A 24,868-nucleotide genomic window follows, 5' to 3' on the forward strand; every position below is an offset into this window, starting at 1 on the left:
CCACACAGCTGCGTAGGACATATGTTTATGGTTTAAATGCACCATTAAACGCTGTGCAGCAAACCTTTTTTAGGGCTCCTTTTCAGAGGTATCCATATCCTGGGCAGGCCTTGAAGTCGGAGAGGAAAAAAATAAGGATTTTTGCTGAAGATGATAAGATGTGATTTCTGGACCAGCATGGTTTTCTCAGCGGGATGCATTTGTTATAAATATGACAACACTAAATATTTTTCTCATGTTGACTTTAGATAAGTTGGAAAAGCGTGGATGAGAGACGGTGTATGTTGTACAACATACGTAATTCCATCAGTGAAGTAAGGTGGCAGTTGGATTTCAGTTAAATATTAAAAGTCTGAAAAAACATTCCATATGTCATTCTAAAGATGTCTCTCTTACATTTTCAGTACTGCCATTTTCAACCAAAAGGCCGTATTAGCATGAGCAGTGCCATTGAGGGTTTCCACCGTTTTTAAAGTTGTCAACTGGGTGGGAATTCCAACTTCATTGGCTGATCCCTCTTGGAGACCCTGTTGGAGTCATGTCCAAACGGATCACCAGGAGGGATCATAGAGGCTATATTGGCACAGATACAAAGATGAGTCCTCTTTTATGGTTTAAAAAACCCATTAACTTTCACAAATAAATCTAATAAACTAGTAGCATCCTCTTTAATAATTGAGGAAATATGGAGGCAAGGAACGCTAACAAGGTGTGCTATTTATTGTCTTACGGTCCCTCTAATCGACTCCATCTCACACTAAAAGGGGGTGTGTTCACTGGCAGCTGTTGTGACAGGATTCATGAATAGCTTTGTTTTTCTCATTAAAATGGTTTCATGCACACTAAGGATGTGCTTAATCCAATGATTAAAGGCCCAGTGCTGCTCTCACACAGTCTCCGCAGCAGCATGTGCTCCAATGTGGCCGCTCCTGGTATTATGAAACCAAGATCAATGATATAAAGAATGATGGTAAAAAAAACTTTGCAGTACTTTAAATTAAATTATGGGTAGAAAGACTAAATCAGATGGCTTATTCATCACGAAACCATTTTATTTTAATGACTATTTCATTGGCAAACTTAAGCAGGAAATGCCAACAACAAACGGTGAGCAATTATGTTAATGTATTTTTTTTAAAAACAAATAATTAAAGAAAAGGATTGCAAATTTGAATTTTGTAAAGTTAGTGGGAGAGGTGGAAAAATGATTATCGATCAATAATGACAAGCCAATGAAATAATCATTAAAATAAGCCATTGACAACTTAGATGGAAAGCTACTGAGGATGGTAGCTGACACTAGCCACTCCTATCTGTCATTTTTAATCTGAGCCTAGAGGAAAGCCTTTGTCCTCAGGCCTGGAGGGAAGCCAAAGTCATTCCGCTACCCAAGAGTGGTAAAGTGGCCTTCACTGGTTCTAACAACAGACCTATAAGCTTGCTGACAGCTCTTAGCGAACTATTGGAACAAATTGTTTTTGACCAAATACAATGCTATTTCTCTGAACAAATTAACAGATGCTTATAGAGAAGGGCCCTCAACATGTACTACACTGACACAAATGACTGATGATTGGTTGAAAAAAAAGCTAAGAAAATTGTGGGAGCTGTACTGTTAGTCTTCAGTGCAGCCTTTTATATTATTGATCATAACTTGTTGAAAAGACTTATGGCTTTCCAACCTCCGCCATATTGTGGATTCAGAGCTATCTATCTAATAGAACTCAAAGGGTTTACTTTAATAGAAGCTTGTCTAATGTCACATGTAAAGTGTGGTGTACCGCAGGGCAGCTCTCTAGGCCCTCTACTCTTTTCTATTTTTACCAATGACCTGCCACTGGTAGTAAACAAAGCATGCGTGTCCATGTATTCTGGTGATTCAATCATATACGCATAAGCAACCACAGCTAATGAAGTCACTGAAACCCTTAACAAAGAGTTGCAGTCTGTTTTAGAATGGGTGGCCAGTAATAAACTGGTCCTGAACATCAATAAAACTACGAGCATTGTATGTGGTACAAATCATTCCTTAAGTTCTATACCTCAGCTGAATCTGGTAATGAATGGTGTGGCTGTTGAACAAGTTGAGGAGACTAAATTACTTGCCATTACTTTAGATTGTAAACTGTCATGGTCAAAATATAGATTCAATGGTTGTAAAGATGGAGAGAGATCTGGCTGTGTTAAAGAGATGCTCTGCTTTTTTGACACCACACTCCAAAAAGCAAGTTCTGCAGGTTCTAGTTTAGCCTAGTCTTGATTATTGTCCAGTCGTGTGGTCCAGTGCTGCAAGGAAAGACCTAGTTAAGCTGCAGCTGGCCCAGAACAGAGCGGCAAGTTTTCTCTTAATTGTAATCGGAGGGCTGATATAAGTACTATGCATGCCAGTCTCTCTTGGCTAAGATTTGAGGAGAGACTGACTGCATCATTGCATTTTATAAGAAACATTTAGTTGAAAATCCCAAATTGTTTGCATAGTTAACTTACACACAGCTTTGACACACCTATTCACACCTACCACCAGACATGCCACCAGGGGTCTTTTCACCATCCCCAAATACAGAACAAATTCAAGAAAGCGTACAGTATTTTATTGAGCCCTAATTGCATGGAATTTCCATCTCTTATTGCTCAAATAAACAGCGAACATGGTTTAAAAAAAACAGAAAGCAACACCTCGCGGCACAATGCCTCTCCCTTATTTGACAGTTTGTGTATACATTGATATGTAGGCTACGTTTGCCTTTTAATTATATATATTTGAATTTATGTTTGAGCTGTTCTTGTCTATTGATGTTCTGTATTGTCATTCTGTATTGTTTTGTATGAACCCCAGGAAGAGTAGCTGCTGCTTTTGCAACAGCCAATGGGGATCCTAATAAAATACCAAATACCTGGTTAACATCACCGCACACTCTGAAACGAGGTGAGACATTCATGAATAATGAGTGTTGTTTTCTGACCCTGCCAAGGCAGAACAGGACGCTCTTTAAAACTTCCACATATTTCCACATAGTCAAGGGACGGAAATTCTTGGAAGGTGAGGTCCAAAGACTTAAATGTTGGAGAGTTGAAGGTTCACTCATCCAAGTAATCTGTAGCTTGAAAGAACATTTAAAGTATTATTACAAGACAATAATGATAAAATGATATAGCTAGTTGCACAAGTCATACTCCCTTTAGTTTGTCTCCGCCAAACATTTAGGCAACCGTTACCTCTGATGTATGCCCAATTAAAATATGTCTTGGCCGAGAAGTAACAGAGCTAAAAGTAGTTAGCGATAGCCCCAGAGCACTGCAGTGCGCCGTGTTCATGATGTGATGGATTACTCTGAACAAGAGTTCATTCCTGGGGGCCTTTCCACATGCATTCCTAGATGTGTTTAACTAGAGAGAGTGAAATAGTCAGGCATGATCGTGTAGCCAGCATGAACTTCCATAAATGTCCCAGGCTGGTCCTGTGATGGCTTCATACCGTAAGCCTATGGGTAATTGGGTTCCTTAAATGAAAAATGAATGTTTTAATTCATAATGTCAGAGAAATTGCGCTGCTATTAACCAAGTATGAAGTATGCCATTACTCAATAGGGCTATACTTCTGACTACAGTTGGAAGAAGAGACTTCTTTGCCCAGGAGAGTTGGTAGGAGGGAATTGGTTAAGCTGTATGGTGCATATGTACAGTTCACGTGTTGATATTTTTTCAGAAGTAGTACATACATAATTAAGATAGTGGTTGTGTAGGAAGTCACACTATGCTTTCCTTAAAGTGTACAGTATGCTAATTGCCTGGGATTGATAAATTACAGGGTAGAATGGTAACACAATGCTTACCAATTAATTGTTATTTTCTTCAACGTTCACTAAAATAACCATTATGTGACAACCGGAACCAGGAAGTTAGTCACCTGGGAAATACCCAACAAATATCAATGGAAACAGAACTAAAATAAAACATTACTTATTGAACATGCCTAAATAGAGCTTTAGAAATAAAATAGCAGGCCTGACTAGTGTTTACTTACTAACTTGCTGTCAAACTGGCATTCCATTCCATCTGTTCTTTATGTGGGCCAGCCTGTTCCCCATCTTCCCAAATACTTTTTGTTCTGCCAATCCTGTTCAGGCGAGGTAAGCGGAGGTTGAACATGGCCTTGATCAGGTGAAAAAGCTAGAACTTCCACGTTAATATTAAACAGATCCGGGACACCTGGATATTTCTCAAAGCATGAGTATTAATGACTTGAGTAAACATTTTGAATCAATCCCATATTCTCCAATAGTTAAAGCAAGTTAATCTTGAAACTGGGACAATCCCAGCAGGCAAAACTGGTAGCAACCAGAAAAATATGTATTTTTTTAGTTGCAATCTGGTTATATGTCCAAAATGTCTTCTTGCCATGAAAAATATTTACCTGATTGTAACAGAGACCAGTTGTTTGTAATCTGGTTATATTATGGGCTCTATAAAATATATATCACTGAAGCTTTACATTTAATAGACATTTCTGATTGAGCTGACATTTGCAGTGTTTACTGTGAATGGAGTCTCCGCTAATGTGGGAACATTGCCTTTAAATGTCAATCACGCTGTAACGCTGAACTTCCATGATAAGAATAAGGCATTTTGTCTTCTTAACCAGAAAAAGACAAGATGCGTTCCACATTTTGCCTGCTGGGAAATATTACTGACCTGTTAACTCTAACCCAGTGGTAAACAGACCAGGAACGTTGTTAATAATTCTCTTTAATGTAAGTTAGCTTGCTCCTTCACCCTGCTTCATGAAAACCCTGCCAGGTTCTGCAGAGAGATTTGAAAGGATATGTGCAGGCCAAGTCAACAGCTTATTTACATTTGTAAAGATCTCTTTCAGAGGAATAGGCAGTCATTAAAAATAACAGTTGAATCGATCAGTATATAAATAAAAACAAGACTGAAGAGGAGGTAATGGGAAGGATGGACAAGAAGTGATGGTCAATTGGAGGGATCTGTAGCATACAGTAGAAAAATGTCATTCTTTTCTTTCGTTAGTAGCATTCCTCAGTTTGAAATATTCTGCTTGTTTGGACGAGTGGGAACCCCATGGTTCTAGACATTTTTTTAGATCTTTTAATTCCTGTATTAATTGTCTGGTGGTGTCAGCCAGAGGTGTAGTGGTTTTTTGAGATCTCAGTTTGAAGGGAGCGTCTCCCTCTCTGCTTGACAGTGCTGTCAGTCATCTGTGGCCGGTGTTGTGGGTTTTGACGGCACCCTATGGTTTGAGTGTCTTCCTGTGGAGTCTGTGGTACTAACACAGTTTCCAGTCAACAGTCTTTTCCAGCTCCCCGCTGACTGGACAAGAAAAGGAAGAGCAGTATTAAGATGTGTCTGAACATGGAGAGCACCAGAGCATACTGACCAAAAAAAGAAAAGAAAAACCTCTTGGCTGGATTACTGTCAATCCTCACATGTGTTTTTATTTTTCCTCAGTTGCTTTTTAAAGCCGAATAGCTAACATAAAATATTTTCCCCTTGACTTCAGAGACAAACAAAAGGAGGGAAAATTCCAGGCCACAGCCTAGCAAGAAAAGAGAGAGAACCTGGCTCTGGTACCAAAAACAGTGTTACAAATTAATAGATTTTTACGGGTGAAAATACATTTAGAGTGCATCTTCATACTAAGACACAGCACCTGCTTATGGAGCTGAATGGAGGGACAGACTGCTGTAATCGTTAAGGTATGGTCTTGGAATTTATGGCTCTTTGGGGGCATACCCATTACAGGCCAGTCACTGCTGAGTCTGGGGCCTCTAGGGTTAATTGGTAACATAAAGTCATACTTTATGTGTCTAATACTCAAAACTGAGGCAAAAGGAAAATGGCTGCTCCTGCAGAACACATATGAAAAGACAAGTTGTTCAACACAGTATGAACATTATACTTTCGTTAATGCCGTCAATGCAGTTGGACATTTTCAGATAGGCTCCATTCATACATTCGTTTTAGTTTTGAATAATAAGTAATTGATTGAATTGATATAGCTCTTTCCGAGGTGCCGACAGTGCTTTACATTGCATGGGGGGAACTCACTTCACCCACCGCCATAGTGTACTGTAGCATTCATAAACATAACAATTTCAAAGATTTTACAGAGTTACAGTTCATATAAGGAAAATCAGTCAATTGAAATAAATAAATGAGGCCCTAATCTATGGATTTCACATGACTGGGAATACAGATATGCATCTGTTGGTCACAGATACATAAAAAAATAAAATAAAAAGTAGGGGCGTGGATCAGAAAACCAGTCAGTATCTAGTGTGACCACCATTTGCCTCATACAGTGCGACACCTCATTTGCATAGAGTTGAAGTTGCTGGATATTGGTGGGAACTGGAATGCGCTGTCGTACACGTCGACCCAGAGCATCCCAAACATGCTCAATGGGTGACATGCCTGGTGAGTATGCAGGCCATTGAAGAACCGGGACATTTTCAATTCCAGGAATTGTTAACAGATCCTTGCGACAGTGGGCCTTACATTATCATGACGAAACCTGAGGTGATGGCGGAGGATGAATGGCACGAGAATGGGCCTCAGGATCGTCAAGGTATCTCTGTGTATTAGCAAACCACTCGCCCACAACGCCATACACGTTGCCTGCCATCCAGCGTGCCAGTGGTCAAGACGATGAGCTTCCCTGAGACTGTTTCTGACATCAGTTTAATCAGTGTATGGATTATCTTGGCAAATTAGAAATGCACACTAACAGGGATGTAAAGAAATTTGTGCTCACACATGTTGCGTTCATATTTTTGTTCAGTATATTTGTTTCAGGTCATTCACTCAGTCCCTGATTAAAGGGGAAGGATGAAAACCAGCAGTGCTGTGGCTCACATCGCGATGTACAGGTAACTGCCAAAATAATGGAAATTCAAACGTAAAGTGGCATTGGGACACCACGAGCCGCCAGAACAGCTTCAATGCACCTTGGCATAGATTCTGTGTTCTGGGAACTATTGGAAGGATCCGACAACATTCTTCTACAAGAAATTCCATAATTTGGTGTTTTTGTTGGTGTTGGAAAACACTGACAGGCGCAGCTACAGAACCAATTGGGTCGAGATCTGGCGACAGACACACCCATCCCATTTAAATCCCCTATGCTCCTTGTCACTGAGATATCTTCTTCTAGCCATGTTAGCCAAACTAATGGGCAACTGGGCATTTTTATACATGACCCTAAGCATGATGGGATGTTAACTGCTTAATGAATTCAGAAATCACAACTGTGTGGAAGCACATGCATTCAATATACTTTGTATCCCTCATTTACTCAAGTGTTTCCTTTATTTTAGTTACCTGTATGTTCAAATTTTATTTCTATAAAGGCTCAGATGTGAATTTCCCCATTTTACTGTATGAAAACAACCCCTCAAGGGTCTGATTCAGTGTGGGAGCCGTATGGTCCAATACAAACACTCTCTGTGAGCGTCAACGTGTAGATAAATAAACGCATGTGTCCGTCGGGGAGGCAGCCTGACGAACTGGGGAAATTGGTGTCCAGCTCTGTGCTCATTTGGCTTGGGTCTCCTGGGCCACACTGGGTGTTTGCTCAGAGGAGAAATGGGGAAATGTGATTGGCTGGGGATCGCTGCCACACCAAGGAGCCACACAAACACTGCAGAGCTCCATAAACAGCATACAGTGAAATCAAAAACTGATTACTGACGCTGTGGCGTGTTTGTCTTCTCAAAGCCTTGCAATATTGCAGTGGCTGATGTGGTTGAAACGCAATAAAAATGTAGCCTTTTCACCTTGAATACCAGATTAGAGAAAACAATCAGTATAATTTCCCTGATTTTGTTAACTTTTCCCACCTGGGTCAAGATTAATGCGGACAATTTCCCACTAAATATCTGTAACTGACACTGTGGCTTAGAGCCAAGTAAGACAGAAGTTGTTTTTAACTTTACTATAGTAAATGGGGGATTTGATACATTTTATCTTGAATCTTTGCTGGTACTGATGGATAGCAGGTTTTCCAGTAAGTATTATTGAGTTCTGGTGGATTTCTAGGTATCTATTCATACATTATCTACAGAACTCTCAGACAAACTCTCAGACAAAGAAAACTGATTAATCTTCAATCAAAATTAAATCTGCAAGCATAGTATATTTCATTGAATATTGTGCTGATCTTCAATTAAAAATTAGGCCTGCAAGCATAGTATATTTTATTCAATATAACTTCAGGTACAATAGTACTATTCCAAGAATAGTCCCTGTATCTACTTTATATATTCTTGTGTTGATAAATAAGTGGCTGGTTCTCCATGTTTTTCCAAGTATTATTGCTGATCCACCTAATTCAAAAAGACCTACATTGCAAGCTACCCAGACGTTATCCATGTGAGTGCTATAGCATTTATCCATGTTTCCAAACAAGTGAATAAAGCACTTTACCAGCTATACTCTTTTTTGCTGGGATTTATATAATGATTGACTAGCTAACGCCATGATGTTTGGATCAGGCTGTCTAAGTAGTACACTGTGAATGTGCATCAGAGTAGTTCTGTTCTGACATATTTACCAATGCCCGGTGGCCATGCACATTTCCTGACAATCCAAACGGACACAGGTTTCTTTACTTCACTTGTGTATTTCGACATTCAGAACAACTTGCCTTTTATTGCAGGATGGAGTCCATTTCTGAAAGGTGCTTGTTTTCCTGGGAAAAGACGTGAGGAGAAATGTAAGTGCCTACTGAGAGAATTTTATGTAATATCATGCGATATAACATATGGTTGGAGCAAACATTCATTCAGACAAGGAGTGGCGTTAGTACAATACTGTGCTGCAGCCAAAACACACGTCATCTGTAACCTCAAACACACTCCAACACCTCCGTCCACATCCATACTCCCTTCAGGATAATGCAGAGTTGCTGACTTGTAATTCCGAGTTGGATGACCGTTCAAAACCATTTTTCCCCTGTCGCAGCACGTTTTTTCCCCGAGTTCCAGGTTGTCTTGAGCGTCTGTAACCCTACCCAGTGACCTCTCACTACAGCGGAGTGTTGTTTTAGGTTAACATTAGCCTAGTAGCTAGCATTTGGAACAACGTATTTGGAGTAAACTTGAGTTGACCGTAAGCATGTATCAATTGAATAGTCACCTGAGAGGAATGAACGGGAGATAGCTAGGCTACTCATGATGATGTGTTGCTTGTTTTTGCTTTTGATGTGCTTTGAGAATGTTATGAAAAGCACTACAGAAATGTAATAGTATTATTATTATTATACCAAAGATGGTTTATTTAGTTTAGTAGAGCAAAAAGCTCAGAAGAACGCTAAGAGGCAAACACCTAAGCTTCAATAAAAAAGTGATAATAGTGAGCAGTGTGCAGGTTTTTTTCTTTCAACTTATCTAGCTGTTACCATGCACCTGCAACAAGATAGGTCAGATGTGCAAGTGCATTTTTTTTGTTGAAATGGGGAAAGTAAAACACACCAACAGTAGAATTACCAATATCAATTGGTCTATTTTACATACAAAAATACTTTTCAATGAGAACAGCATTCCACTTTGGGTTTAAACAAAGGACTTCACCAAAAACAGTACAAAATACATAAAAAATACATAAAACTACTTAATCATGGCCTCTAAAATGGCCATAAGGCATGCCTCCCTTGCATTCACCTTCTCCAACTTCCACATCTGGACCCTTCTGGAAGGGAGAGCAGCCCACAGCTGCACCTAGGGAGGATGAGGAGATGATAACCGGTGTGTTGATGGAGTGGCAGCCCCCCAGCACCTCATCAATCACCGCATACCACTCCCAGGATGTGGCTGTGGCCTCCCTTTCCTTCGGTGCTGACTCCGGTGGAGGGAGCTTTTAACTCCTAAAAAATATGGAAAAGGATAGCTTTCAGCATCAAACATACTACATGTAAATACCTGTAAAAGGTAGTATGCCAATTGCAGTAAATTTTGTCTAGAACACGTGCACCTTTCTAACATGTATATCTTCACACTTACATGAATGTGCCGGTGAAGCATAGGAAATAGATGGGAAAGTGTTGTTGCTCTCAAAGAAAAGGGGAAATTTATTAGCCAAGGACAGCACAGCAATAAATGTCAAGATAACATACAGTAGCATACAGTGTATCTTTGGTTCTCCCACTTCTGATTCATCCATGCAGGTCACCAGGGAGATCATTCAAGATTGACGTCGAAATTGTCCCAAAGACATCAGGAAATGCCTTCAAAACCAGCCACTAGGGGCATCCAAGAGCACTTTTATCATCAAGTAGGCTTGGGTTTTGTTAGAGTGTTGTGGTGGACGGGCAAATGTTCAATCCCAGTCATGGACGTTGGTTAGAATTTTTTTGTTTTAACCCTATCGCAAACCCTAACCCTTACCTTAACCATTCGGAATGTGTGCCTAAACTTAAATCTTAACTTTGACGTTTGGAGTAACAGAACAATACAGAGTAGTAGGAGCAACAAAAACACTTAGAAATGTGACATTTGGAGAACGTGGATGAATGTCTAATTCTGCAGTGAGACTAAACGCTTGTTGAGGTGACAGCTAGCTGCCCCTCCAGCTCACACTCGTTCAGGTAGATCCTGAAAAGACCTAAGATGAAGCACAACATTAACCAAAACAATGAGTAAAGTAGAATTGTGTGAACTTTCTGTAGATAGCTAGGACTGCCACGTACTTTATCGAATTGGAGTGCGAAGGTGAAACATTAATGAGTGCAGCTTACCATGACTTTCACCATAACAGGTCATGTGCAATAAAACTAGCTAGACCCATTCCTGCTGTAACCGTTCAGGTAGAAACTAATATTGCATAGCATGAATATTACAATCAGCTCAACACAAATAAAATCGATGTGACAAATCAGAACTATATAGAAGAAAAGAGAAGTGGTGGGACCAGCACCGCCATGGAAAATAGAAATGTAGGCTACCGCGTTACTAACATTAGGTACAGCTAGTGGCAGTGCATTGTGCAGTGGCAAGAAAGCTAACTATGGCCACATGACTTGAAGCATTTATCCTGTCGTGTTCGCCACTGAATTAAATGAATTAAATACCTGGTATTGTCATCAGACCCCTCAATAGTTTGAACACAAGCCCTGGTATTTACAACAAGTAGCTAGCTAGCTAGGCTAATGTTAAAAAAAGTTGTCGCTCAACAGCAAGCAAGAAACCCTGTAGCTAACATTACTGTTTGAACAGTTATAACTTCAATTTCTACTAAAGTGCGTAGCTAGGTAAAGGCACAGCAAGCAGCAAGCTACTGATCAGTAAAAAATAATAATAATCACATTAGGATGAAATAATCATGATCATTTTAAAGAGAACAGGAATTATATACACCACTGTAGAAGCTTCACTAATCCCCATCTTTCAACTTGTTTTGTTGTTTGCTTGAAGAGATCTGTAACGGGATTCCTCCTGGGAAGGAGAGGCGGACCAAAATGCAGCGTGGTTATAATTCATGGTTCTTTAATAATGAAACTATACATGAATAAACTACAAAACAAGAAATGTGGCAAAACCGAAACAGTCCTATCTGGTGCAACAAACACAAAGTACTAAGGCCAGGGCGTGACAGTACCCCCCCCCCAAAGGTGCAGACTCCCGGCCGCACACCTAAACCCATAGGGGAGGGTCTGGGTGGGCCTGGGTCTGTCCACGGTGGCGACTCTGGCGCGGGACGTGGCCCCACTCCAACATAGTCTTAGTCCGCTTACTTAGCGTCCTTTAGGTGGCGACCCTCACCGCCGACCTTGGCCTAGTAACCCTAACAAAGGGCCCACCTGGACTGAGGGGTGCCTCATTACTGAGGAAGCTCAGGCCTGAGGGGTAGCTCAGGACTGAGAGGTAGCTCAGGCAGGTTGACGGCTCTGGCAGATCCTGGCTGACTGGCGGCTCTGGCAGATCCTGGCTGACTGGCGGCTCTGGCAGATCCTGGCTGACTGGCGGCTCTGGCAGATCCTGGCTGACTGGCGGCTCTGGCAGATCCTGGCTGACTGGCGGCTCTGGCAGATCCTGGCTGACTGGCGGCTCTGGCTGCTCTATGCTGACTGGCGGGCTGCTCCATGGTGTCTGGCTGCTCCATGCTGACTGGCGACTCTGGCTGCTCCATGCTGACTGGCGACTCTGGCTGCTCCATGCTGACTGGCGACTCTGGCTGCTCCATGCTGACTGGCGACTCTGGCTGCTCCATGCTGACTGGCGACTCTGGCTGCTCCATGCTGACTGGCGACTCTGGCTGCTCCATGCTGACTGGCGACTCTGGCTGCTCCATGCTGACTGGCGACTCTGGCTGCTCCATGCTGACTGGCGACTCTGGCGGCTCCATGCTGACTGGCGACTCTGGCGGCTCCATGCTGACTGGCGACTCTGGCTGCTCCATGCTGACTGGCGACTCTGGCTGCTCCATGCTGACTGGCGACTCTGGCTGCTCCATGCTGACTGGCGACTCTGGCTGCTCCATGCTGACTGGCGACTCTGGCTGCTCCATGCTGACTGGCGACTCTGGCGGCTCATGACAGACGGGAGACTCTGGCGGCTCATGACAGACGGGAGACTCTGGCGGCTCATGACAGACGGGAGACTCTGGCGGCTCATGACAGACGGAGACTCTGGCGGCTCATGACAGACGGGAGACTCTGGCGGCTCATGACAGACGGGAGACTCTGGCGGCTCATGACAGACGGGAGACTCTGGCGGCTCATGACAGACGGGAGACTCTGGCGGCTCATGACAGACGGGAGACTCTGGCGGCTCATGACAGACGGGAGACTCTGGCGGCTCATGACAGACGGGAGACTCTGGCGGCTCATGACAGACGGGAGACTCTGGCGGCTCATGACAGACGGGAGACTCTGGCGGCTCATGACAGACGGGAGACTCTGGCGGCTCATGACAGACGGGAGGCTCTGGCGGCTCATGACAGACGGGAGGCTCTGGCGGCTCATGACAGACGGGAGGCTCTGGCGGCTCATGACAGACGGGAGGCTCTGGCGGCTCATGACAGACGGGAGGCTCTGGCGGCTCATGACAGACGGGAGGCTCTGGCGGCTCATGACAGACGGGAGGCTCTGGCGGCTCATGACAGACGGGAGGCTCTGGCGGCTCATGACAGACGGGAGACTCTGGCGGCTCATGACAGACGGGAGGCTCTGGCGGCTCATGACAGACGGGAGGCTCTGGCGGCTCATGACAGACGGGAGGCTCTGGCGGCTCATGACAGACGGGAGGCTCAGGCGGCGCTGGGCAGATGAGCAGCTCAGGCGACGCTGGAGAATATAAAGGCTCTGGCAGCGCTGTCCCTAGAATTTCTAAGCAAACAGCTGGAGGCAGGGCTTTCTCCTATAGAGCTCCATTTTTATGGAACGGTCTGCCTACCCATGTCAGAGACGCAAACTCGGTCTCAACCTTTAAGTCTTTACTGAAGACTCATCTCTTCAGTGGGTCATATGATTGAGTGTAGTCTGGCCCAGGAGTGGGAAGGTGAACGGAAAGGCTCTGGAGCAACGAACCGCCCTTGCTGTCTCTGCCTGGCCGATTCCCCTCTTTCCACTGGGATTCTCTGCCTCTAACCCTATTACAGGGGCTGAGTCACTGGCTTACTGGGGCTCTCTCATGCCGTCCCTGGAAGGGGTGCGTCACCTGAGTGGGTTGATTCACTGATGTGGTCATCCTGTCTGGGTTGGCGCCCCCCCTTGGGTTGTGCCATGGTGAAGATCTTTGTGGGCTATACTCAGCCTTGTCTCAGGATGGTAAGTTGGTGGTTGAAGATATCCCTCTAGTGGTGTGGGGGCCGTGCTTTGGCAAAGTGGGTGGGGTTATATCCTTCCTGTTTGGCCCTGTCCGGGGGTGTCCTCGGATGGGGCCACAGTGTCTCCTGACCCCTCCTGTCTCAGCCTCCAGTATGTATGCTGCAGTAGTTTATGTGTCGGGGGGCTAGGGTCAGTTTGTTATATCTGGAGTACTTCTCCTGTCCTATTCAGTGTCCTGTGTGAATCTAAGTGTGCGTTCTCTAATTCTCTCCTTCTCTCTTTCTTTCTCTCTCTCTCTCGGAGGACCTGAGCCCTAGGACCATGCCCTAGGACTACCTGACATGATGACTCCTTGCTGTCCCCAGTCCACCTGACCGTGCTGCTGCTCCAGTTTCAACTGTTCTGCCTTATTATTATTCGACCGTGCTGGTCATTTATGAACATTTTAACATCTTGGCCATGTTCTGTTATAATCTCCACCCGGCACAGCCAGAAGAGGACTGGCCACCCCACATAGCCTGGTTCCTCTCTAGGTTTCTTCCTAGGTTTTTGGCCTTTCTAGGGAGTTTTTCCTAGCCACCGTGCTTCTACACCTGCATTGATTGCTGTTTGGGGCTGGCACCAACCGCCCTGGCTGGATCTTCACCCTAGCCCGGCAGATGTGGGGAGCGGAGATGTAGCGTACCGGGCTAAGCACGCGTACTGGGGACACCGTGCGTTCCACCGCATAATACGGTGCCTGACCAGTACCACGCCCGCCAGGGTTAGCACTGCTAGGAGCACTGTAGCGCTGAGCTGGCACAGGACGTGCAAGGGTAGGGAGGTGCACAGGAAGCCTGGCGCGTGAGGCTGGCACAATCTTCACCAGACGACTAGCACGCACCTCAGGACGAGTATGGAGCTGACCCAGGTGCCATCAAATCCCCGACACGCTCCGTCGGGCGAATGCCGTGCCTCATGCACCAACACAGCAACTTCCTCATAACTCTCTCCTCCAATTTCCCCATTCACTCCTTCACGGTCTCTGCTTCGCTCACCTCCAACACCGGCTCTGGTTCTGGTTTCCTCCTTGGCTCCTTACGATAAACAGGGGGAGTTGCCTCAGGTCTGACTCCTGACTCTGCCACACTCTCCCTGTGCCTCCTCCCAAGACGGGTGGCGATATTCTCCTGGCTGTGACCAGGGTCCTTTACCGTCCAATTCGTCCTCCCATGTCCATTCCTCTTTGCGCTGCTCCTGCTGCCGCTGCCTGTCACCACGCCGCTTGGTCCTGTTGTGGTGGGTGATTCTGTTACGGGATTCCTCCTGGGAAGGAGAGGCGGACCAAAATGCAGCGTGGTTATAATTCATGGTTCTTTAATAATGAAACTAAACATGAATAAACTACAAAACAAGAAATGTGGCAAAACCGAAACAGCCCTATCTGGTGCAACAAACACAAAGTACTAAGGCCAGGGCGTGACAAGATCTCGCTAATCAAAACTCGCAGACCTCCCTTCCAATGCATTGTGGCTGTGAAATTCCCGAAAAGTTAATATAAAGTGTGCTATAAAAGGTTCTATTTTTGCATATTGAGAATGCGCTCTTCATTGATTTCGGTAGCGCATCCCCATATCTAATTGATCAGCTTTTGTCATGCTGAAATGAGTATGACATCCAGGCATTTTAAGTATACGAGATTTTTCTAAATGTCACATTCTATAAAACTTCATTTTGTTCACATACTCAAACGGCCTACTATTTAAGATGCAGGTATGGGTATTCGGACATGGCCACACACGTTCCTTCACACACACAAACACATTTATTCATACTAACGCAAGCACACAAACATATGCATGCACCACCATCTATACAGCCTTTACGCACACATGCTCTCACACATCCACACACACCCCACATCCATATAGACTTCACGCACACATTCTCGTGCACCCACACACAGACTGACCATGTCATCATCTTCACACTCGTCTGGTGTGTCGTTCTCCTCCCCGTCTTCCACATCACTGTTATGGGTTTCGTCTACCAGCTCCTCTGTGTCCGAGCATGACCCGTCCTGAGTCACCTCGCTATTGCTCTCCTCTGCCTTCCGTAGCTCTACACACACACACAAACCAAGCAGGTATGGCAGTTACAGCAACAATATTATGTTACTTTGAGGTACAGTAGTTAGGCCTCATGTAGGCTGTGAGGCTACACTTGGCTAACAAAACCCTCCAAAAACATGATAAGGTCTCTCTAAAGGAAATATGGAGCGATATTGACAGTAATAGCAGTTATGAAACAGATGTTTAAGGTGCAAAAGTGACTTGTGATAAATCTGTAAAAATAAGTGACTACTGTTACGAAACTACCCAGCCAGCCTATATACATGCTCTTGTTATGTCTATGTAAGGACTCAACTCCCAAAATGTTCTACCATACCTCCCCTCAACAAGAAAACAAATGCAGCTGTAGTCACCGGTATCTTTCCTAACTGTTATACTTTTTTATAAAACCTTCTAGGCTCAAAAAAAGTATCTTCTACATTATAGACACTAAAGCTGTAGCTATGAAGCTCAGCTAAAGAAACGTAGGGTTACTTGCATAAACCCGGTTCTATGAGAATATGATTGAGATGTCTCACTACGGGATTCGTTTAGCAGATCACTGACAGCTCGAAGAACCAATCACACAACGTCTGTTGTTGACAGACCGGTTGAGGAGCGAATGAGTTGAGCCCCTCTCCTCCTTATAAGGCGCCACTCAAGCGTGCCTCTTCCTTGCTCTTGCGAGCAGGGAATTGTGGTGAGATATCTCACTCATATTCTGATAAAACCAGGGTTAAGCAAGTAACCCTACATTTTATTTCAAATACTTGTTTCAATGTCTCACTAGGGTATATGGCCATTACCTATGAGAATCCCAGGGCAAACTGTAGGCACGAATGACAGGGCGTGCAGTCCACTTACTCGCTTTGCAGGCATAAGGGCAGACGGTACAGCATTGTGTTGTGTGAGACAAAGTCAAGACCGAGACCAGAAGAATGCAAGTCCAATTCAAGAACATGAGTGTAATTTGGTCAAATCACCACCATAATAAAGTTCAAAATATCCACTATTTCTGTGTTCATATTTCAGAACATATGGATTTTTCAGACACTCGAATAGTGAAAAAATTCATGCTAAGGGAAAATAGAGGCACTCAACAAATTATTACTAACCCAAAACACAACGTCTTCAAAGAAGGGCTAAGTAGTTATAAAATAATGATTATAATAATGCTAATTATATTATTATTTTCAATGATCTGATTTAATCTCTTCAGTTTTTGTTGGAAAGGAAAGGGTTAACACTCAAGAGAATAAAGATCCAATCAGGATTTGGCTAGGAGATAAATCTAACTAGCCACTGGCTAGGCCATCAGAAGCTAGATAAAGGCATCTGCCATTCAACTGTATTAGGGCAAAATGTTGGAGTGACAGTTGAATCAACCAATTACATTGACTTATTGAGCGGGAACATTTTTACAAAAATGTATGGAAACTTCTGCCTTCCTGAAGACAAACAGGTCAATGCGCAATAGCGAGCAGTAGTTTTCCCACTGTCCAGCTAGCATGCTTTTGTTGTCGGGTAGTTTGCAGTGGCTGCAGATGGTTTTATCAAAGATGATGTTGTTGCTAATTTGCTAAATTCTCTTTTTTCAAGAAAAACTTTCAACAGGAAGTTATGTTTCAAATTATCATCATCATCTGGTGAGTGGAACTGTGTTTTTGTTACAGTAGCGTGCTTGCTGTTGTTAGCCATCTCTTTTAAAAGATCATTGCTGTGAGTTTCACTTGAAATGCAACATGACATCTTATTACAATCTGTTCATAAACAGTGCATTCAGAAAGTATTCAGACCACTTCCCTTTTTCCACAATTTGTTTAGTTACAGCCTTATTCTAAATGGATTAAATGAAATGTTTTCCTCGTCAAATCGACAATTTGCCATAATGACAAAGCAAAAACGTTAAAAAAATTATTCTGACAAGCGACCACTTAGATATGGTCATTTTCACATTTTCATAAATTCTTAGAATGTTTGGTAATTACGTATACCAAGGTATTTGCATTTGAACAATTAATAGACACTGCAGTAAATAAAACTGAATAAAAACATCTGTTTTGTCCAGGACAGACTGGTGCACTTTTGTGAATCAGAGCTAAAGTACACCTTTATACAAATAAGCCATTTGCCACACGGACCTGCCATCATTCACTATGAACTGGACTGTGTGTTTACAGGCAGTTGCAACATCACAACTTCAGATCATTGGAATGCCAAAAGCCACGTAAAACACCACAGGAGTCCTCTTACATTTGGGAACTTTTACAATCCAATTGATCAAACAACCATGAAAAAGGTAGGCTCTCTCTCCCTCAGTTATGCACATCAACAACAACAAGATCAACAACTAATGCTAACCAGAGCAAGATGAGCTAAAATGAAGGAACATTAGATAAATCCTGTCAAACTTTTTCAGCTAGTAGGCCATCAAAATTGCACTGATAAACGATGGGGAATTGTAATCTCCTCTTCCTTCTGCAGCTCGCCTGCCAATGCATGCTTGTCCCAACCAAGCACTCCAGATAACTAGCTAAAATTGGCTAGCTTAATAGCTAGCTACTTCCAGACACAAATGACAGAACGAACACCTCACTCTGACCATTTTACTCACCGTAAATTGCAGAGCTGGTTAGGCTGTTTACAGTACATGTTATGTAGGGCACTCTCTTAGACGAGAGTGCTCTGAAATCGGAGTAGATAGGCAGAGTGAATTTGCAAACACAAGAGATTTGCTAACTGTATAACAGTCGTTGAAGTTATTACCTGCTAACCAAATGACACCTGCACCGCTAGCTGTGTATAACCCCTGAAAAACAATGAGGGGAAAAAGTCAGTCACTTACCCACTCTAATGGCATGACATGACATCCTCCTAGCAGCTACCTATTTTGCTAACTTTAGGCTTTGTGTTTTTAGCTTGCTACATTAATAGATATGCTAGCCTATTAGCCATGCTATGACTAACTTGTGATCATTGCCCTTGCTAGTTTGATTGTATTGACATTCCCAGCCTTAGTTATATTCATCCATTTTTATCCAGAATATTGAGTCTGTCACGCCCTGACCTTAGAGTTCCTTATTATTTTCTATGTTTGGTTAGGTCAGGGTGTGACTCGGGTGGGAAAGTCTATGTTTTCTATTTCTTTGTTGTCCAGACCTCCAGACTTCCAGTACGCCTCCATGTTCCAGTATATCCTGCACCGAGTCCACGCACTATGCCTCCAGTGCGCCTTCTTAGCCCAGTGCGTCCTGTGCCAGCTCTCCACACTCACCGAGCTAAAGTGGGTATCCAGCCAGGACACGTTGTGGCATCTCCACGTACCAGGCTTCCAGTACGTCTCCTCAGTCCGTTGAGACCTGTTCCGGCTCCACGTACGAAGCCTCCAGTGATGATCCATAATCCGAAGCCTCCAGTGATGATCCATGGCACGAAGCCTCCAGTGATGATCCATGGCCCGGAGCCTATAGTGATGATCCATGGCATGAAGCCTCCAGTGATAATCCATGGCCCGGAGCCTGTAGTGATGATCCATGGCATGAAGCCTCCAGTAACGATCCATGGCCCGGAGACTGTAGTGACGATCCATGGCATGGAGCCTGCAGTAACGGTCCCTGGCACGGAGCCTCCAGCGACGTTCCGGAGGCCCTGGCAACAATCCCTGCACCAGAGGTGCCACCGAAGTGGGGGGAGCCTAAAGCAGAGTGGGGCCTGCGTCCCGCACTGGAGCCTCCACAGAGAGTAGATGCCCACCCGGACCCTCCCCTATAGGTTCAGGTTTGAGGCTTCAGGTCTGCACCTTTGGGGGGGGGGTACTGTCAAGCCCCTGACCTTAGAGTTCCTTATTATTTTGGTGTGGTTAGGTCAGGGTGTGACTCGGGTGGGAAATCTATGTTTTCTATTTCTTTGTTTTTGGCCGTGTGTTGTTTCCCAATCAGAGGCAGCTGTCTATCGTTGTTTCTGATTGGGGATCACATATAAGTTGTAATTTTCCTTTTGGGTTTTGTGGGATCTTGTTTTCTGTTTAGTGTCTCTGCCTGACAGAACTGTGAGTTTTTACGTTTGTTATTTTGTTTGAGTGTTTTTAAAAATAAAATAATTATGAACACTTTCCACGCTGCACTCTTCCTGCCACCAACGAGAGCCGTAACAGAGTCAATGAAACTAAAACAGTGCATCCCGAATGTTGGCAGCAAGCAATGTACCTGGCTAGCTGTGATTTAGAACCTCATAGCAATATTTTTTGGACTACCAACAAATGTATTGGTGAATTATATTAATCATGCATTGAACTGCATCCATTTATTCTGCCAACAATGCGTTAGCGTAACTCATGGAACATTGAGTCAAATATATTTTATTTTTAATACCTTTTACAGACAATCACGGATTACAAAATGAAAACCGTCCCCGTCGCGGACATCGACATCTTGCTTCCAGTCAAATTAAACAACTTATTTTTGCGCTTTGTGGACTCTCCTTCTCCGTGGCCGTGGTGAGTAAAACAATTAAAAGTGTTAACCCTCGCAGGGGTGCCGGCCCAGACGGCCTCCCTAGCCGCGTCCTTAGCCTCTAGCGACGAGCATTCCCTTATCCGGGAGCGTAATCATAGCCTCAAGTGCATTACCATAACGCAACGTTTCCTATTCATGAAAATCGCAAATGAAATGAAATAAATATATTGAAACACTAGCTTACCCTTTTGTTAACAACACTGTCATCTCAGATTTTCAAAATATGCTTTTCAACCAAAGCTACACAAGCATTTGTGTAAGAGTATTGATAGCCTAGCATAGCATTAAGCCTAGCATTCAGCAGGCAACATTTTCACAAAAACAAGAAAAGCATTCAAATAAAATAATTTACCTTTGAAGAACTTCGGATGATTTCAATGACAAGACTCTCAGTTAGATAGCAAATGTTAATTTTTCCCAAAAATATTATTTGTGTTGGCGAAATAGCTCCATTTTGTTCATCACGTTTGGCTAATAAAAAGACCGGAAAATGCAGTCACTACAATGCCGAACTTTTTTCCACATTAGCTCCATAATATCGACAGAAACATGGCAATCGTTGTTTAGTTTCAATCCTCAAGGTGTTTTTCACATATTTATTCGATAATATATCAGTCGTGACAGTTGGTTTCTCATCAGAAGCAAACGGAAAAAGACTGCAGCTGGAGATTACGCAATAATTGCAACGGAGGACACCAAGCGACCACCTGGTAGATGTAGTCTCTTATGGTCAATCTTCCAATGATATGCCTACAAATACGTCACAATGCTGTCGACACCTTGGGGAAGCGACAGAAAGCCTAAGCTCACTTCCTGATTGGATTTTTATCAGTTCTGTGGCACTCACGGACAATATCTTTGCAGTTTTGGAAACGTCAGAGTGTTTTCTTTCCAAAGCTGTCAATTATATGCATAGTCGAGCATCTTTTCGTGACAAAATATCTTGTTTAAAATGGGAACGTTTTTCATCCCAAAATTAAAATAGCGCCCCCTATATCCAAGAAGTTAGAGCATGTGCAGACCAGCTGGCTGGTGTGTTTACAGACATATTCAATCAATCCCTATCCCAGTGTGCTGTCCCCACATGCTTCAAGATGGCCACCATTGTTCCTGTTCACAAGAAAGGTAAGGTAACTGAACTAAAGTACTATCGCCCCGTAGCACTCACTTCTGTCATCATGAAGTGCTTTGAGAGACTAGTCAAGGATCATATCACCTGCATCCACCTGTCACCATAGACCCACTTCAATTTGCTTACCGCCCCAATAGGTCCACAGGTGATTTTAAATTGTTAATTTTTGTATTTATTTTTTTACCTTTATTTAACTAGGCAAGTCAGTTAACTTCTTGACGCTAACCGCTGAATAGCATGGCGCAACGGTCAAATAATATTACTAAAAAATATACATATTCATGAAATTGCAAGTGCAATATTGCAAAACACAGCTTAGCCTTTTGTTAATCCACCTGTCGTCTCAGGTTCTGAAATTATGCTTTACAGCGAAAGCAATCCAAGCGTTTGTGTAAGTTTATCGATAGCCTAGCATAGCATTATGTACACTTAGCAACAGGAAGCTTGGTCACGAAAATCAGAAAAGCAATCAAATTAACCGTTTACCTTTGATGATCTTCGGATGTTTTCATTCACAAGACTACCAGTTACACAACAAATGTTCCTTTTGTTCCATAAAGATGATTTTTATACCCAAAATACCTCCATTTGTTTGTCGCGTTATGTTCAGAAATCCACAGGAAAGAGCGGTCACGACAACGCAGATGGAAATTCCAAATAGTCTTCATAATGTCCACAGAAACATGTCAAACATTTTTTATAATCATTCCTCAGGTAGTTTTTAAAATATATATTCGATAATATATCAACCGAGTGTGTAGGTTTTTCAATAACAGCGGGAGGAACAATGGCGGCTTTACTCTGTAGCGCAAAAACTCACTCTGAGAGCCCCCACCTATCCACTTACGCAATGTGATCTTTCACGCTCATTTTTCAAAATAAAAGCCTGAAACTATGTCTAAAGACGGTTGACACCTTAGGGAAGCCAGAGAAAAAGGAATCTGGTTGATATCCCTTTAAATGGAGGATAAGCATGCATAGGAACAGAAGGGTTTCAAAATAAGAGGCACTTCTTGATTGGATTTTCCTCAGGGTTTCGCCTGCAATATCAGTTCTGTTATACTCACAGACAATATGTTGACAGTTTTGGAAACTTTAGAGTGTTTTCTATCCTAATCTGTCAATTATATGCATATTCTAGCGAGGAATACCAATGTAAGAATGCTGTTCATTTGCTACTGCTCAGCATTCAACACCATAGTGCCCTCCAAACTCATAATAATAAAAAAAATATATATATATATTTAACCTTTATTTAAATCAGGTAAGCTCGTTGAGAACAAGTTCTCATTTACAACTGTGACCTGGCCAAGATAAAGCAAAGCAGTGCGACACAAACAACAACACAGAGTTACACATGGAATAAGCAAGGGTACAATAACACAACAGAAAAAAAGAAAGTCTATATACAGTGTGTGCAAATGGCGTGAGGAGGTAAGGCAATAAATAGGCCATAGTAGCAAAGTAGTTACAGTTTAGCAAATTAACACTGGAGTGATAGATGAACAGATGATGATGTGCAAGTAGAAATACTGGTGTGCAAAAGAGCAGAAAAGTAAATAAAAACAATATGGGGATGAGGTAGGTAGATTGGGTGGGCTATTTACAGATGGGCTATGTACACTGCATCGATCGGTTAGCTGATGTTTAAAGTTAATGAGGGCAATATAAGTCTCATAATTAAGCTTGAGACCCTGGGTCTCAACCCCGCCCTCTGCATCTGGGTCCTGGACCTCCTGATGAGCCGTCCCCAGGTGGTGAAGGTAGGAAACACCATCTCCACTCTGCTGATCTTCAACACTGGGGCCCCACAAGGGTGCATTCTCAGCCCCCTCCTGTACTCCCTATTCACCCATGATTGCGTGTCCATGCACGCCTCCACCTCAATGATCAAGTTTGCAGACGACAATAGTGGTAGGCTTGATTACCAACAACGACGGCCTCTCAGAGTCTGGTGTCAGGAAAATAACCTCTCACTCAATGTCAGCAAAACAAAAGAGATGATCATGGACTTCAGGAAACAGCAGAGGGAGCACCCCCGATCCACATCGACTGGACAGCAGTGGAGTAGGTGGAAAGTTTCATGTGAACATTTCACCGACAAACTGAAATGGTCCACGCACACAGACAGTGCAGTGAAGAAGGCGCAACAGCGCTGAAGAAATTGGGAGGCTGAAGAAATTGGGCTTGTCACCAAAAAACCCTCACTAACTTTTACAGGTGCACAATTGAGAGCATCCTGTTGGGCTGTATCACTGCCTAGTACGGAATCTGCACCACTCTCTAAATCGTGGTGCAACGCATCACCGGGGGCAAACTACCTGCCCCCCAGGACACCTACAACACCCGATGTCACAGGAAGGCAAAAAAGATCATTAAGGACAATAACCACCCGAGCCACTGCCTGTTCACCCTGCTTCCATCCAGAAGGCGAGGTCAGTACAGGTGCATCAAAGCTGGGACAGAGAGATTGAAACAGCTTCTATCTTAAGGCCATCCGATTGTTAAAACTTCTTATGGATTGGTGTCCCGTCTACAGGACAGTTGTTGCTCAAAATGCATAATGTGACTACAACGTCGTTTTAAACATACAGTGCCTTGCGAAAGTATTCGGCCCCCTTGAACTTTGCGACCTTTTGCCACATTTCAGGCTTCAAACATAAAGATATAAAACTGTATTTTTTTGTGAAGAATCAACAACAAGTGGGACACAATCATGAAGTGGAACGACATTTATTGGATATTTCAAACTTTTTTAACAAATCAAAAACTGAAAAATTGGGCGTGCAAAATTATTCAGCCCCCTTAAGTTAATACTTTGTAGCGCCACCTTTTGCTGCGATTACAACTGTAAGTCGCTTGGGGTATGTCTCTATCAGTTTTGTACATCGAGAGACTGACATTTTTTCCCATTCCTCCTTGCAAAACAGCTCGAGCTCAGTGAGGTTGGATGGAGAGCATTTGTGAACAGCAGTTTTCAGTTCTTTCCACAGATTCTCGATTGGATTCAGGTCTAGACTTTGACTTGGCCATTCTAACACCTGGATATGTTTATTTTTGAACCATTCCATTGTAGATGTTGCTTTATGTTTTGGATCATTGTCTTGTTGGAAGACAAATCTCCGTCCCAGTCTCAGGTCTTTTGCAGACTCCATCAGGGTTTCTTCCAGAATTGTCCTGTATTTGGCTCCATCCATCTTCCCATCAATTTTAACCATCTTCCCTGTCCCTGCTGAAGAAAAGCAGGCCCAAACCATGATGCTGCCACCACCATGTTTGACAGTGGGGATGGTGTGTTCAGGGTGATGGGCTGTGTTGCTTTTACGCCAAACATAACATTTTGCATTGT

The 24,868-nt window shown here is 43.3% G+C and overlaps 1 pseudogene; it reads right to left on the reverse strand.

Moving 5' to 3' along the window:
- Positions 1–8,668: 8,668 nt before the first annotated feature.
- The window catches only part of LOC115144738 (RNA-binding Raly-like protein), a 55,175-nt pseudogene continuing 38,975 nt past the window's right edge, over positions 8,669–24,868 (reverse strand).

Source organism: Oncorhynchus nerka, linkage group LG2, assembly GCF_034236695.1.
Source record: "Oncorhynchus nerka isolate Pitt River linkage group LG2, Oner_Uvic_2.0, whole genome shotgun sequence".
Classification (NCBI taxonomy): Eukaryota; Metazoa; Chordata; class Actinopteri; order Salmoniformes; family Salmonidae; genus Oncorhynchus; species Oncorhynchus nerka.